Source organism: Prionailurus viverrinus, unplaced genomic scaffold, assembly GCF_022837055.1.
Source record: "Prionailurus viverrinus isolate Anna unplaced genomic scaffold, UM_Priviv_1.0 scaffold_33, whole genome shotgun sequence".
NCBI classification, from domain to species: Eukaryota; Metazoa; Chordata; class Mammalia; order Carnivora; family Felidae; genus Prionailurus; species Prionailurus viverrinus.
This window is the reverse complement of record NW_025927604.1, coordinates 4,833,929-4,850,441: the sequence shown is the minus strand read 5'-3', so window position 1 is coordinate 4,850,441 and position 16,513 is coordinate 4,833,929. Positions and strand designations below refer to the sequence as shown.

Below are 16,513 nucleotides of genomic sequence, written 5' to 3'. Positions count from 1 at the left end.
GGAGAAAGCAAGGAAGGCTTGTCCTCATTTACCTCTGTCCGTCTGTCTGGGCTGTGTCACTGCAGTTAGCGGACTACCTGGGATTTGTCTTGAAACGTCCCTTATACTCTCTGGACGTCCGGCCAGCCTTCCCCCTGGAGCGGCAGGTCAGAGCAGTGAGGCTGCAAAGAGGTGGGGCAAAGGGCGGCGGTGACCAGGAGGCCAGCACCCCACGGAGGCCACGCAGGACAACCTTCCCAAGCCAGCTGTGTGTTTCCATCTGCCAACTTCCAGGCGCGACGGGACGGAAGCCGTTGGCAGTCCACACGCACCTGTCATCCTAACCCCCTGAGCCTGCGATGGCCTAACGGGGCACATCGAGGACCAGGCGGCCTCGGCTGCAGCCTCCAGGAGAGAGGCCGAAAACCCAGTATCAGGCTACTAAAAACCAGAGAAACCTGGACTGGGGGGGGGGGGGCGGGGAGAGGGGGGAGATGCCCACAGCACCTACAAGGTGGAATCTAGTTCAAAGACTGGGGAAGGGGTGTGCGAAAGAAGGGCATGTCTGTTACTTAAGAGGAAGCATTTGCAGAGTCGGTTCTCGGGAGTTCTCTAGGTCTCGGATGATGCCCAGAAGCACAGCGTCAGTCTCGGCGCTTAGAGAAATCACAGTGTTATTTAATCCCATGAGCACCAGCTCACGCACACAGGCACACAGAGCTGCTGGGAGAACACGGGGACAAACAACACAGGGGCACCGCTCCGCTCACAGACCCTACGGCGCCTTGTGCACCAGCGCGTGGAGCCAGGACCCCCGATGCCGCAGAGGACAGCCGGCAGGACCGGCCTCCCCCGGACAATCACCGCACCGAGCTCCTGCCCCCCAGGACGGTTGTGCTCACAGCCACACTTTGCACACACTCCACACAAGGGGACACAAAAGAGAACCTGTATCACTGCTGCTCATTCTTTGGGCAAACACTCAACAAAATGCATCCTGACCTCTAGGCGTCCTCTGAGAGCCCAGCACGCGCAAGGCCTTCCGCACGGAGCGCACAACGCAGTCACTGCTGAGGAAATCTGTGGCCACGGGGCCCAAGAATGAAGGTTACGACAGAAGCAGGTACAGGGGACACAGAAGGGGCTTCTGCACCAGACCTGCCCCGGCACAAGCTTCCTGAAGACCCCTGACTGAGGGGAGGGAGTATCCGGTGAAAAAGCACCCAGCCAGGTGGTCGCCAGGGCCTGGAGAGCACATGAGAGCGGCTGGCAAGGTTCAGATAAAGAGTTTGAGCTTGGCCCCCGAGGCCCTGGGAGCCACTGATGGGAGTTCTGAACAGAGTCATCATGTTTGTCATTTTAGAGCAATTACTCCACAGCTTAGGGGCAGAGACACCCAGTTAGAACTTCGCTGCAGACAAGTAATAACGTGGAAACAGCCTCCACGTTTTCCGTAGCGTGTGGACTCAGTCAAAGCCGATCACGTAACGAGTAAGGGAGTGGACTGCACAACACTGAGCCTTCCAGAAGTGACGTGCTGTGTGGGGGCTGAACAGCGCCCCCAGATGCTATAGATTAAAACAGAGCATCTCGGGGCGCCTGGGTGGCTCCATCGGTTGAGCGGCCGACTCTTGATTTCGGCTCAGGTCACGATCTCACGGTTCTTGAGTTCAAGCCCCACGTGGGGCTCTGTACTGACAGCACGGAACCTGCTTGGGATTCTCTCTCTCCCTCTGTCTCTGTCCCTTCCCTGCTCATGTTCTCTCTCTCATTCTCTCTCTCTCTCAAGATAAATAAACATTAAAAAAACACAGAGCATCTCTGAGGATCCACCTGGAGGCAAGAGTGAAATGGAAAGAATCCGTGTGTGAGATGCAGCCGACCTAGACCCCACACCCAACTGCCAACTGGATTCCTGAGCTCCCGCCCTGCAAGCCTGCACACTACACCTGCCGGGCGGCCACAGGGGTGGGTGAAATGGTGTGCACACGGGGGCAGGGAAAGCACCAGAGGCACACGAACGAAGGAGAGCGGGAATGCGGGGAGCCAGGGGCTGCCCGCAACCATCCAGGCACATACCGTGCTCCAGACGCCAAGGACACCGGGGCGATTATGGAAGGTGTCATCCTCGGCGACTTTACAGGAAAACAAGTGTTTCTGACTGCGTGTCTTCCCTCAGGAAAACAGAAACTAGGAATTTGTCAGCCAGCAGCCAAGACTCCTTGGTGTCAGACACAACTCTCTGTGAATCAGAGCCCCCTTAACCTGTAATCTGGGCTATTTTGGAACACCCCATAAGCCTTAAAAAGTTCTGGAGGGATCACCTCGTTGTCAAAGGTCTCAGAGGGCCCCCAGCCACATGGTATTTTTATAGCCGTACGGATTTTGTACTCACTCCGAATTTAACTAGTATTTAAGTGTGCTGATTATAGCTGCAAACACACTGCTTGTTCCAGCGTGCGGTTGGAGAGGAGGACGGGGAAGAAGCTTTGGAAATTTACAGCACAGAAATAGCATGTGGTCTGTCTGCTGGAAAGAATCGATCCCTCTGTGACCAGCAGTAAGAAGACTAGCAGGGGCCTGAAGCAAACAAAAGGCAGAGAAGAGACGAGTCTTTTCGTCACCATGGCCCTGTTACGGGACACTGGACAGGCGTCTCTGTGGTCTGGCAGACCCCCGAGGAAGCTCGCAGCAGACCCATGGCTGGGACTAAGAAGACACAGCAAGTCTTGGCTGGAAAACTGGGGTCACCCAGGCCAAAGGGCCGGATCCACAGGAGATCTGGATTTGAAGAAGCAACTCAAAGTGGACATGTGTAAATCACGTCCTACTCGGCTTCACGTGGGGTAGCAACTCTCCCGGGTTGTGGAAACGAGCCGGCGGTTGCAGAGAACCCAGAAGGGGCCAGGAAGAACTGAACTCTGGTCCAGCTACCAACCAACCCGTGACTCCCTTGCTGCTTCCGGTTTCTCTTCTGCTGAAACGTAGGGGTTAAATGGAAAGGGTTTTTTGTGGGTTCTGCTGCTCCCTGGCTTTGCCTGGGGCCAAGGCGGGGAGGCCGTAGCTGGTGCGGGCTACAGGTGCCCCGAGCTTGTTCCGGTCAGAGCCTGCGCTGACTTTTATTCCCATCTATTTTTAAGACCTTGGGCTTCCATGAGACTTACTTGAAGAAAGAGGCCACTGCACCATCACCTCCCCAAAACAATTTTGGAAACGGCTGTCCGCAGAGCTCCCTGACTACCTCTGAGCTGAACGTTCTACGATTCTACATCCAGACACACAGGTGTGGCCAGACAATGAAACATCAGGAGAAAAGGCACATCTGATGTGGCCCTAACAGGGTCTGGCGTAATGCCACAGACACCTAATAAACACACCTGATCACGAAACCCCGTGTCCCAGAATCTCAAGTCACTGACGAAAACACGAGCCAAAGAGGTGTCTTCTAAAGAAATACATCCCGTTGGCCTCTTCTTTCGTGGGGGGTAATGGGGCGAGTCTCCTTACCCATGTCGATATACTATAGAAAACAAAAGTCAAATGAGATTATAGAATCAAAACATCTACACTACCTTGTTGACAGTAACTAATTTTAACAGGGATGTTCTTTCTGTATGCTTGTATGACGTAAGAAGGAGCCGCTCTATTCACATACAGGTTAAATCTGGATCATTCGTCTGGTGCACACTGACTAACAATATGTCTTTCCGCTCACTTGTTGCACACACTTCACTGACAATCTACACAGAAGTCATGGAAACCTTGCCATCAGGGAAGGGTTTAGCACCCTCTGGGATGCTCCCAGTACTGACATGGGTGTAGGACTCAAGAGGCCATACCTTTCGTAGCAACAAAGATGCAATTACTATAAAATAAAAACGAGAAACAGCTATGCCTCTCAATATAATGAATTCGATTCTATAAAGGTCCTTCACGTTGGAAAATAAAGTCCCCCACCAAAGAGCGTGGCTGGCATATAAGCCTCTAAGTTAATCACAGTGTGACTGGCCAAGCTGTTGTGTATTTTAAAAACTGAGGATTTAAGAGATGTGCTTTAAGCTGTATGTATAACATGTGGTAAAATTTCAGTCGTATCCACTAAGAGAAGGGAAGTAGAATGTGTAACTGCCAAATTATGAAAGGGAAAAAAATGCAGTAAGAACACAAAGAAACCTGCCCTTAAAAAAAGAAAGAAAGGAAATAGTATAAAAATACTTTGGGAGAAAATAAGCCAAAGATATTAAAGATCCTACGAGGTAAATGGATTACACTGGACAGCCAAAAGGAAGAAAAATGATAAAACCACATCATAAAATGGGAGAGATACACGTAAAACCTCATGGAACTGGAAAGACTGTAAGTCAAATCACAGAGGAAGGTGATCCAGGAAAATGCTAACGAAAAGAAAACTACTGGAAAAATGAGAATTTAAAGCAAAAAGCAGAACTAGAAAAAAGAAGGTAACTATGTAACAGAAGATCCAATTCATTACGAGGCTACAGTGATTGTAAATTTGTATACACCAAATAGCTTCAAAATACGAAAAATAAAATTGACACGGTTACTGAAAAAATGGCAAAAATACCATCAGAGGGGAAACTCATTACATATTACTTAATATAATAAACATACAAAATTAGTAAGACCATGGAAGGTGTAAAAAGCACTATTAACCTAAATTTAATAAACGTCAATCTCATCACCAAGAAACTGAGAATTCACAAACTTCTCAAAACTACATAGAACATTGACAAAACCTGACATCACACACAGTCATAAAAAATGACTCCACAAATTTCAAATAATGGTATCACACGGACCAGGTATTCTGACATTGAGGCAGTCAAGACAGACATCGATAAGGAAAAGAGTCCCCACGTCTGAAAACTGTAAAAGACTTATCAGTAACTCATGGGTTTAGAACAAAGTACAGAACTTTAAAAAAATGTAGGACTAAACAACAATAAGAGTATTTTTTAAGAAAACCTAGGAGACACCATTAAAGCAGTATTGAGAGGGAAATTCATCATCGTAAATGCTTCTATTAAAAAAGAAGTCTAGGGGCATCTGGATAGTTCAGTCAGTTGAGCATCTGACTCTTGATTTCCACTCGGGTCATGATCCTAGGGTCGTGGGACCAAGAGGCAGCATGTAAGGTTCTACCTTCAGCATGGAGCCTGCTTAAGATATTCTCTCTCTGTCTCTCCCTCTCCCTCTCCCTCTCCCTCTCCCTCTCCCTCTCTCCATCTCTCTCTCTCTGTCTCTCCCCCTCTCCTCCGCTCATGTGCTCTCTCTAAAATAAAAAAAATTTAAAAAAAGAAAGAAAAACAGTCTAAAAATTATAGAACTGTCTGTAGTTTAAGAAGTTAGGTAAGAACTACAGAATAAACACAGCCTAGAAAGAAAGACCAGTTATAGGTAAAAACAAAAATAAATAAAACACAAAGTAAAGTTAAAATAAAGAGAGGCAACAAAGTCAACAGTATTTTTCTTTGAAAATAGTAATAAAACATACACTCTTTGGCAAGTCGGTCAAGGAAAAAAAACGACATAGCCCCAACAAACTATATTTGTGATGAAACACAGCCAGCAGAGACTTAAAATTAAATGAATAATGTTATGCTAATTTTAACTTGAAATATAGGGGATGTAAATACACACTAAAACCTTGGTTTGCGAGCATAATTTGTTCTGGAAACATGCTTGTAATCCGCAGCACTCGCATATCAAAGGGAATTAACTGCGGGAACCCTCGGCTCAGTTGTGATCGCATGGTGTTCGGCATCATGCACTACTCGTATTGTAAGACCTCGTTGGTTTATTTATCAAATTAAAAGTTATTAAAAGTATTGCTTGTCTTGCAGAAAAATCACAGAACACGTTACTCTCAATCCAAGGTTTTACTGTACTCCTAGAAAAATATAATTTAAGAAAATTGGCTCAAAAAGAAAGAGTTCAAATAATTTTATAAGCCTTGAAAAAAACTGAAGCGATAGAAATCCTCCAACAAGAAAAGGACTAGGCTCTTGTTTGCAGCTGAGTACTACCAAAGTTTCAAGAGCAGATAACTCAATCAAATCACATACAAAATCCTGCAAGGAATAGGGACAAAAGGAAAAAAAAAAAAAAGAAACCTCTTTCTAAATCATACATAAGCAGTTAAAGGAAGGAAAAATACAGGCAAACTCACTTATGAGTAAAGAAAAAAAAAATTACACAAAGTTAAGACCAAACAGAATCCAGATGTGTATCAGAACCGTATTTAGGGGGGAAAAACCATAAAGTTGAACAAGCTAGATTTATCGTAGGAGTACAAAAGAGTTTGCCGTTGGAATAATTCATGTAACATAACAGAGTAGGAGGGAAACAGAGGAAGCCATATGGCCATCTTAATAGATGCAGAACAGCCTTTGATAAAACTCAACGTGCATTTATGATTAAAAACATAAAACACAACTCTGCAAAACAGAAACATAAGGGAACTTCCTTAACCTAATAAGGAACATGAAAAAGAAAAAGCGACAGCAATATCATTCTTAATTAAATCAGAATATTCCTTATAAAAATCAGGAACAGGGAAAGGACATCTTCCATTACTTCAACACAACACTGTATTAAAAGCCCAAACTCGGGCACCTGGGTGGCTCAGTCGGTTGAGCGTCTGACTTCAGCTCAGGTCATGATCTCGCAGTTTGTGGGTTCGAGCCCCGTGTCGGATTCTGTGCTGACAGCTCAGAGCCTGGAGTCTGCTTTGGATTCTGTGAGTGTCTCTCTCTCTCTCTCTCTCTCTCTCTCTCTCTCTGCCCCCTCCCCTGCTCATGCTCTCGCTCTCGCTCTCCCTCTCAAAATAAATAAATAAGCACATAAATAAACATTAAAAAATAAAAAACTCAAAATCAGAGATAAGATCCTCGATGGATTCAGAAAACCCATTGTTGGCTCACTATCAATCCATTTAAATAGAACATGGATGGTTTAGCAGAGCTGGTGGCCAGGTCTCTGAATGGAAATCCGAGTAACATCTACACCCTCCCCTCACCTCCATGTCCACGGCCAGAGACCCAGCTCTAGGCTACAGAAGATTCAACTCCAGTGCCAGCTCTTAACATCTGTGATCCTTGGTATAGAGCATATCCTTCTGTCCTGTCTTATAGCAGAGCAAGAATCTTCCTCAGACCATGCACTTTTGATTTATTCTCTATTTTACTGGAAACTTTTTGATTCCTTTAAAAAAAAAAAGTATTGTGAAATGCTTTCTCCAGGCTAGCACCCCCTTCAAAGATTATGAAATATGATTTTTCCCCATCTTGAAGCAATTTATACACAAAACATCCTGTTTCTTCTTAATCCTCACATTCACTCTCTTATGCATACAATGGAGAAATCACAGAATGCTCTTTCTTCCGATTTTTCAAAACCTCATATTGCATGTGATTTTCTTGCTGGGGCAGGGTGATAAGGTTACGTTCTTTGGTGTTCACTCCAGCTTACGCCAACGTTGAACTCAAAATGGACAAGGAGGATCCAGAACAAAATCACACAGTACTGCGTGGTCACCTTGCATGGCCTCACTTCCAGGGACAGATGCCCAAAGCCCACTGGTACCCCTTCTGTCGTTCACCAACCCTGTCCATTCACGGTCTTAACAGTGACAGTCCTAACCTGTGCAAATAATTCATCAGATTTCAATACAGATGGCCCCTCTCATGGCTGGGCACAGTGACCAACGGGACTCGGGAGATCTTCGGACACCCACAAAGCACCAGTTCAAGATCAATTTTGCATATACGGACATATCCGAGAACAGATGGTATGTCTAAAAATGGAACTCGCTTTTTTTTACTTCTTCCACATGTATGCCAAAAATCACATAATCATAAAAAAAAAAAAAACTAGCGTTAGTGATCCACCAACAATCTAATCGGTGAATTTCCTCAAAAAAACAAAAAACAAAAAAACAAAAAGACACCTGCTCTGCACAAGAATGAACTATCGAGACATCTATCATTCAAGGTCCAATTTCCGGGAAGTACGTCAAAACAGTACACTAAAGCTACAGAAATAACTTAACTGTACTCGTTACTTTCTCTTAGAGGCACCTCGTTTAAACCAACACATTCAGGAAGAATTGAAAAAATATAAATTTTATGGGGTGCCTGGGTGGCTCAGTCGGTTGAGCGTCCAACTTCGGCTCAGGTCACGATCTGAGGCCGTGAGTTCGAGCCTGGCATCGGGCTCTGTGCTGACAACTCAGAGCCTGGAGCCTACTTCAGATTCTGTGTCTCCCTCTCTCTCTACTCCTCCCCCACTCATTCTCTCTCTCTGTCTCCAAAATAAATAAACATTAAAAAAAAATTTTTTTAAAAGAAAAAATATAAATTTTAATGTACCTTTCATACAAAATATGTTAGTGCACTGTTTTATTATAACAGGGCTTCATTGTATGTTTGTCCATATTATCTGTGTATTTAGTGTGTTCCAATAACTGAAGAGACAAAGACCATTTTCACTGCCAAACCAATCAGCCCATCAGACTTCCTCCCTATCAGAGAACGTTTCACCTTATTATTCAATTCAAGTAAATGTGTCGATAGACAGACACTTTATACAACACTAGAAATAAATTATGGGACACACTCATAAAATCAATTATTAAAATCAGTACAGTCAGAATGAAAATGAGATTAAGGCAACTGAATTGTGTTATCCCTTTTGTAATAAATTATAATGACCCTATACTAATGGTTTCCTCATTGATATTTAATCAAGCAGTGTTAAATGTAGCTAAGATCGTTAAGTCATTTACGCAACTCTAAGGACAGCAGAAGGCATGATGTTTCTTTGGTAACTGTGTATGCAGGAGTCTGTGAGCTCTGTTGTTAGGCTTTTAGGAATGACCAAAAAAAAGTACTGTATTTTTAAAACCAGGGGTGGGGGTGGGGGAAGTCCCTTAATTTTGTTAGGTCACATGATCAAATGTTTCTTTTTGACTCTTGGCTGCTTCCAATCTTGCCTTCATATTGGAAGCACAACATCCCCCAGTGAATCTGTCCAAAGCATTTTTTTTTTTTTTTAAATCCCATCACTACCAGGGCGCCTGGGTGGCTCAGTCAGTGAGGTGTCTGACTCTTGATTTCAGCTCAGGTCATGATCTCCATGATCTCACAGTTCATGAGATCAAGCCCCTGGTCGGGCTCTGCACGGACAGCATGGAATCTGCTTGGCATTCTCTCTCTCTCTCTCTCTCTCTCTCTCTCTCTCTCTGCCCCTCCCCCACTCTCAAAAATAAATAAATAAACTTTAAAATAAATACATAAATAAATCTTACCACTACCTTTCATTTTTATGGTTCTCCATCAACCACAGGATAGATTCTACCTCCAAATATTCAGGGCCCAGCACACGTGGCTCCTGGCACCTCTTCCTCTCATCTCTGCTCCTGTCCTCTCCCGTGGCAGGACAGCTCATGGAGTCTCAGTGGCCAGGGGACCTTCCTGTCCTCGGCAACCCCTCTTCTTCGCCTGGGCTTTGCTCTGTCCTGAGCTCAGGACACTGTTGACATTAGTCACAGAAAAACACACAAGCAGAATCTCCCCCCTTCCTCCCCTCCCGGCCCCCGCACCTGGCCCTGCTCGGAAGGGATGCTCACAGGATGTCTGCCGATGACCCGTCCAGAGAAACCTGCTGTCCCAGGGCCACGTTCTCTCTCTTCCGACCCCTAGAGCCCACTGCCACCAGAACCGGCACGGGCAAGTTCACGGTGCTTACAGAGGACGCGCCCAAGGCCTTGCAGAGGCCCACACGGCAGCGAGCACACACGAAAAGTGACCCAAAGCTCCCAAACAAACAAAAAAAGGAACAAAAAATAAATACAAAGCAACTGCCACTACGATGAATGTGGAAAATGTGGTTGTGATGATTTATTCTAACAGAGCCTTCAGCCACAGCATCTCAGAACAGCATCTTTAACTGTTTCCCTTTCTAAAAATATCGCTCGCCTAACCACCTCAGCCACTCTGAAACCCAAGCGAAGCAAAGCAGGGTATTGATATTTTCGATTCTAGTTAGCGTTTTAAACGACCTTTGCCTTAAAGCTTCACTAGCCAAGAGCAGAGGTGACTGAGCGGAGCCTCACAGCTGCAGCCAGCGCTCGGCCAAGGCCGAGTCGGAGTTTTTCTCAGCCCGAGACATCTTTTCTCGCCAATGACATTCTCCACTTGAAGAAAAAAAACCAAACACCAAAACAGAATTAGCTTTCAGATTTAGCGTCTGCAGTCACAGAAGTGTGAACTGGGGGTGGTTTATGGTCCATGAAGACTGTTTCTCTTTATAAATCCTAAACATTTTAAAAGATCTTTTTTTTGCTCGTGCTGGAATGTCATTTTCTGGTATTTTGGCCTCTTCCACATGAAATCTTTTGTGACTATGAAGCCAGTTCACAGCTCCTGGAATTTGCTGGAACGTCCTGGGAGGTGGGTGTGGGCAGGGAAAAAGGCCCCGCGCCTCCAGGCCTTACAGTGCATTTTCTCGGGGGAGCCCTCCTGTCTCCCTTACACCTGACACTCTCCAGACCTCTGGGCCAGGAAAGATGTAAGAACCCCAGAATGTTAAAGTTGAGGTTAAAAAAAAGAAAAGGCCAGCAAGCACACAGCCTCCAAGGCACGTGAAGGAGACCAACGATGGCAAATGTCAACGTCCGCATTTCCTCCTTGCCGCGGTGACGAGGGCCCCAGACCCCCCTCCGGCCCAGCAGAGCCCTGTGCTCCTGGCAACACATTCCCAAGACCGCCCTGGGGTGGTGTGGGCAGCGCTGGTTTGTGGTTGGGGGTCCAGCAGGATGCCTCAGGCAGGCTCTCTGGTCAGACAGTGAGAGGCCAGGGCGGGTAACCAGGAGCCTGGCCAGAACGAGGGACTTTAGGTACCTGCAGGGGCCCCATGGTCCCCAGTGCCCTGCCCAGCCCCACCCCACCACTCTCTCAAGCGGTCTCTCAACCACCCCCACCAGCTCCCGAAGGGGACAGTGCTGGCCCTCCTCTAGGCCTCCCCTGCCCAGCGTCTGGCCCCGGCCCCCTCCCTCCCCCTCCCGCACACACTGTCACAACTCAGGCCACCCCTCTCACTTTGCCCCCTGGGCTGGGCCAAACCAGAATTCAGCTCCTGGCCCCCGGGGCGCCTTCAACGCCCCAGCCAGCTGTCTAAAGAAACACACAAGCACACTGATGGGGGAGGGGGAGGGTCTCGAGTCAGGTGCGCGCTTCCTCCTGCTACCACGTGACCACTCTTTCTAGGTGGCTTTTCACTCCTCGCCCGGTCTCCCCCAACTCGCAATCCCCCCTCCGCCCGGGGCACTCTCTCGGCTGGCCACCGGGTTTCCCATTTCAGGAACACGATAGAAGCAACCAGAAGAAAACCGCAGGGCCTCCTCCCCGAGGGCCACCTCACGGGCACCCGCACCCGCACGTGTGTCCTCAGCCCCTCCCCCGCTCCCCCCACCCCGAACTTGTCCTCGGCCCCTCCCCCACCCCTAACTATCTGCACTCCTCCTCCAGCAAGCGCCGTAGTACAAGATGCGCCTCCCACCTGCTCAAGAAATGAGGTCAGCAAGGTCCTTCCAACATTCCCAGTTTTTCAGTCTCTACTGAACCGCCGCCCACGGCACAAGAGCCAACGCTTCCAACTGAAAGTTGACTCTCTTGGCCTTATTTACCCCGCCGGACACCACCCCCTATTCCGCTCCCTCTGCAGCCAAGCGGCCCAGAACAGCTGTCAACATCCGTCTCCCGGTCCTCCCCTCGGGCCTTCTCTCCGCAGCCACTCCAATGGCGCTTTTGGGCCCAGAGCCACCAGACCTCCGTGTTGCTCCCAGAGCCACCAGTGAGTGACCAGCACAGAGCCGACCCCAGAGACTTCTCAGCCCTCCCCTCACCTGCGCCATCAGCTCAGAACCCCTGCTTCTGAGATGATTCCATGTGGCTTCCAGGATGCCACGCTCTTGGTCTCCCCCTGGTCTCTGGTTGTCCCCCCTTGGTCTCCTCTGCCGTCTCTTCCTCTCTGCTTGTTCGTCCGACAGCTGGAATGTCCCAGGGCCCAGTCCTCAAAACTCTCCTCTCGCTGGGATCTCATCCGATCTTACTCCCCTAAATACCAACCAACCACAGGTCCAAGACTCCCACTACACCCCAGCCGGATCACCGGCCTCCACCATCGGATCTGTACGGACCTGTCCACTCAGCATCTGTCTTACAACCTCTCCACACGCTCAGAACCGAACTTCTACTCTTTTCGTGACCCAACTTCCTCTACCTGCGGACGTCCCTGTTTCCATGGGTGACAGCTCCGTCTAGTGACCAGCTAAAACCCTCGACACACTTACAGACTTGCCCCTTCCTCTCACACCCCACACCCATTCCGCCAGGACATCTTAAGGACCCTGTCTTCAAACTGTATCCAGAATGTGACCACTTTTCGTTCCTTCCACTGCTACCATAGAGCAAAGCCACCATTATCTCTTGTCTGAACGACTCTAATGGATTTCTCTGTTGGCCTCTCAATGGTCACCTGGTCTACCCACATCTTCCACCCCTACCTCCCATATGGACACAGAGGCCAGAAATGTAGGTCCTGTCCGTCCCCTGCTTAACACCCTGCACTGATTGCCCATCATAAAACCTAGAATTCCCCAACAGTCTGCGATGCTAGACATGATCAGCTTCCTGTTCAACCTCCCGACCACCCCCCAAACTCACTTGTAACTGCTGGTTTTCCTCCAGCCACCCTGCCTCCTTGGTGACTCTCCAGCACGCCAGTGGGTCTCTGCACCCACTTGTTCTTCTAACTGCAATGCTCTTGTCCCAGACACTAAGTGGTTAGTTAGCACAACTCCTTAAATCCGCGTTCAGGTGTCAACTTTCTAATGAGCCCTTCCTGACCAACCCCCTTTCAAACTGCAACCTCCTCCACCCTCCACAACTTGGTCTACTTTTTCTTCTCTCCACAACATTTGCGCCTTGTAATGAAACATACAATTTCCTTCTTCACACTGGTGGCTGTCTGTGGTCTGTCTGTTCCCGTCCCCACCCCCATCCTCCACTCGCACCCCCACTCAACTAGGAGCTCCCTGAAAGCAGGGGCTTGTGTCTGTTGAGTTCACTGTGTGTCCTGAGTGAGGACAGCACCAGGCACAACCCTTGGTTCTCGATGAGTTAATCAATTGGTGAGACCTTCGATACATCTTCTGAACCGGTTTCCTCGTCTACGAAGCGAGACAAGCAATATGGACCCCACGGGTTCTTACAAGCAGTAAATGAGGGCCCATGTGTAAATCTTTTTTTTTTTTTTTTAATTTTTTTTTTTCAACGTTTATTTATTTTTGGGACAGAGAAAGACAGAGCATGAACGGGGGAGGGGGCAGAGAGTGAGGGAGACACAGCATCGGAAACAGGCTCCAGGCTCTGAGCCATCAGCCCAGAGCCCGACGCGGGGCTCGAACTCACGGACCGTGAGATCGTGACCTGGCTGAAGTCGGGCGCTTAACCGACTGAGCCACCCAGGCGCCCCCCATGTGTAAATCTTCATAAAGCACTAATTACTATAATAGCTTAACATAATATGTTGAGAACCATCCTCAAAATTAACAATTGTACTAGGCAATTGTTTCCATGGTGCAGCTTAAGAGGTATGGAGAAATCCACCCAGGCAGGGCTATAGTCTTTCTGGTGGCTGAGGTTCCGCTAAGAAGACATAAATGAAGGTTTTCATTTTTTCCAAATTCAAAATTACCTCCAAGAAGTCCTGGGGGAGGAAAGGAACGTCTTCTGGCCAAATCCTGGTGTCCTGCTACGCTCACGTGCGCTCAGCTGGTCCCTCCCTTCGTGACCGGCCACCCTCACGGAAACGTGGGAGAAGGTCTCGGGCCCTGGGGTCCCTCCATACGTGGGGACCTGGAGCGGTCCACACTCAGCAGGGTGCTCGGCACCTGGGAAACGTGGGGACAGCACAGGAGCTCAGAGAGCAGGCTGCAAGGAGGAGGCAGAAAGGACACCACGCTGACTTCCAGCCTCCCCAGCACCAGCCTCTCAAATCCCCAAGCCCGGAGGGAAGGCTATTGATATGATTACTAGAAACTGTATCAGATCCAACATTTGGTAAGTATCCTGGTTCACTGGAGAGGTCTGTGGTATAAATAATTCCACCAAGGAGTTAACAGATAAATCCACCAACACAAGTAACTCTCAGATAACGAATCGTCCCCGATTCTCTCTTCTGTCCCCTCCTTTTCCGTTCACAGCCATTGGACTTCTCCTAATCGGATTCCTATAGGCAAAGGTTCAGGTCCACTGAAAAGCTTACAAATAAGACACGACTATGTTGACCGTAATCCCTAAGGCAACCGCTAAGAAAATGATTTTAAAATATGTAAAAAAATAAACAACTGAATTAAAACGGTACTCAAGAAACTATTCAGCATAAAAGAAAGCACACTAGAGGAATAAAAGAATACAAAGGATGTAAGACCCATAGGAAATAAAGAGCAAAATGGCAGGCATAAATTCTACCTTACTGGTAATTATGTAAGATGGTCTAAACACTCCAATCAAAAGGCTGAAACTGGTGGAATGGCTTTTAAAAGTGCGCCCTTAAAGAAGAGACACATTTTAGAAGAGCATCAAAAAGAATAAAATAGTTACAAATAAATTTATCAAAAGATATGTAAGGCTTGTACAGTGAAAACTACCAAAACATCATTGTAAGACTTCAAATACCTCAATAAATGGAAAGACATCCGTGCACATAGGCTAGAAAACGGTAAAGACAGCAATCCTCCCCAAACTGATCTTCAGATTCAAATGTAATCCCTATTCAAATCCGTTTCCCATTTTCTTTTCATTTTTTTTTTTTCAAAATTGACAGGCTGATCCTAAAATTCCTATACAAATCCAAGAGACTCAAAATAGCCAAAAGAACCTTGAAAAAGAAAAGCAAAGTTGGAGGAGTGGCCCTTCCCGCTGTCAAAAAAAAGCTACAGTAATCAAGATAGTGTGGTATTGGCATAAGAACATAGAGATCACTGGATTAAAACTGCCGGTTCAGAAATAAACCCATACATTCATGGGTAATTGACTGTTGACAAGAATTCCACGACGTTTTAAGGGGCAAATGACAGTCTTTTCAACAAATGGTGCTGACGTGCAAAAAATGAATCTCGACACAGACCTTATAACTTTCATAAAAAATTAACTCACAATGGGTCAGACCTCAACATAAGAGCTAAAATTACAAAACTCTTAGAAAAAGATCATAGAGGAGTAAATCCGTGTGACCTCTGATTAGGTACCAGTTTCTTAAATATATCACCAAAAGTGCAAACAATAAAATAAACAATAAATTTTAAAATTTCATGTGTCAAAAAACACCATCAATAAAGTAAAAAAAAAAAAACAAGGGGAGAAAATACATACAAAACATATGTCTGACAGGGACCTAGTATCTAGATTATACAAAGAACTCATACAACTTAACAGTAAAAAGTCAAATAACCCAAATCAAAAATGGGCAAAAAGTTTGAAAAGACATTTCTCCAAAAAAGCCGTTCAATGTCCAATAAGCACAAAAAAATGTCCAACATTCAATTAATACATATTTTGTATGTTGTATGTATTATATACTGTATTGTTACACAAAGTGAGTTACAGAAGAGAAAATGTTGTTAAGAAAATCATAAGGAAGAGAAAACACATTGACTGCCCTGGACTGTATTTAGCACAAGAAATCTACATACTAGTGGACCCGGGCAGTTCAAACCCATGTGATCCAAGGGTCAACTATACTTTAAAATGATGAATTTTAACCTCAATGAAACTATCATTTAAAAAGAGGCACACCTGGGTAGCTCAGTTGGTTAAGTGTCTGACTCTTGGTTTTGGCTCAGGTCATGATCTCAAGGTTCTTGAATTCAAGCCCCGCATTGGGCTCTGTGCTGGCAGCGTGGACCCTGCTGGGATTCTCTCTCCTCTCCCTGCCCCTTGCCCCCACCTCTCAAAATAAATAAACTTTAAAAAGGAAAGAAAGAAAGAAAGAAAGAAAGAAAGAAAGAAAGAAAGAAAGAAAAAAACACATCAGGAGCACCTGGCTGGCTCAGTTGGTGGAGCATGTGACTCTTGATCTCAGGGTCATGAGTTCGAGCCCCATATTGGGCGTAGAGATTACTTATATAAATAAACTTTAAAAAACTGGAAAAAGTCTAAAAAATAGTAAGGCAAGATAACTCCTGAATTTCCCAAACTCTCTTTCCTCAAGTACAGTGTCTGCTCAGGAACTCAACACCAGCATCTGAACTTGGCTTATTTTTAGGCATCTCCGGTCAGGGAGCAAAGCACAAAATCAATTCTGTTTTTCTAGTCACTTCAAAGAGGGGCACAGAGGGCAGGCAACGTTTAAATCTGAGTAGACAGGAGATACATCCTGATGGATAAACCCACAGCTATTCCTTCCTTGCTGCTCTCTCCCATAACAAGCTTTCCCAAATGCATTCTCT

At 46.5% G+C, this 16,513-nt stretch overlaps 1 protein-coding gene across 7 annotated transcripts in view; it reads right to left on the bottom strand.

Annotated features, from left to right (window-relative positions):
* Window positions 1–16,513, bottom strand: part of RNF144A (ring finger protein 144A) — a 124,915-nt gene that overhangs the window by 83,961 nt on the left and 24,441 nt on the right. For 2 of the 7 annotated variants that reach the window (XM_047845158.1, XM_047845159.1), the window contains exon 2: window positions 13,759–13,954. The exons of the other annotated variants lie outside the window; for them this stretch is intronic. The gene's annotated coding sequence lies outside the window, so the exon portion shown is untranslated. The remainder of the gene's footprint in view (window positions 1–13,758; window positions 13,955–16,513) is intronic. 7 annotated transcript variants of the gene reach the window in all.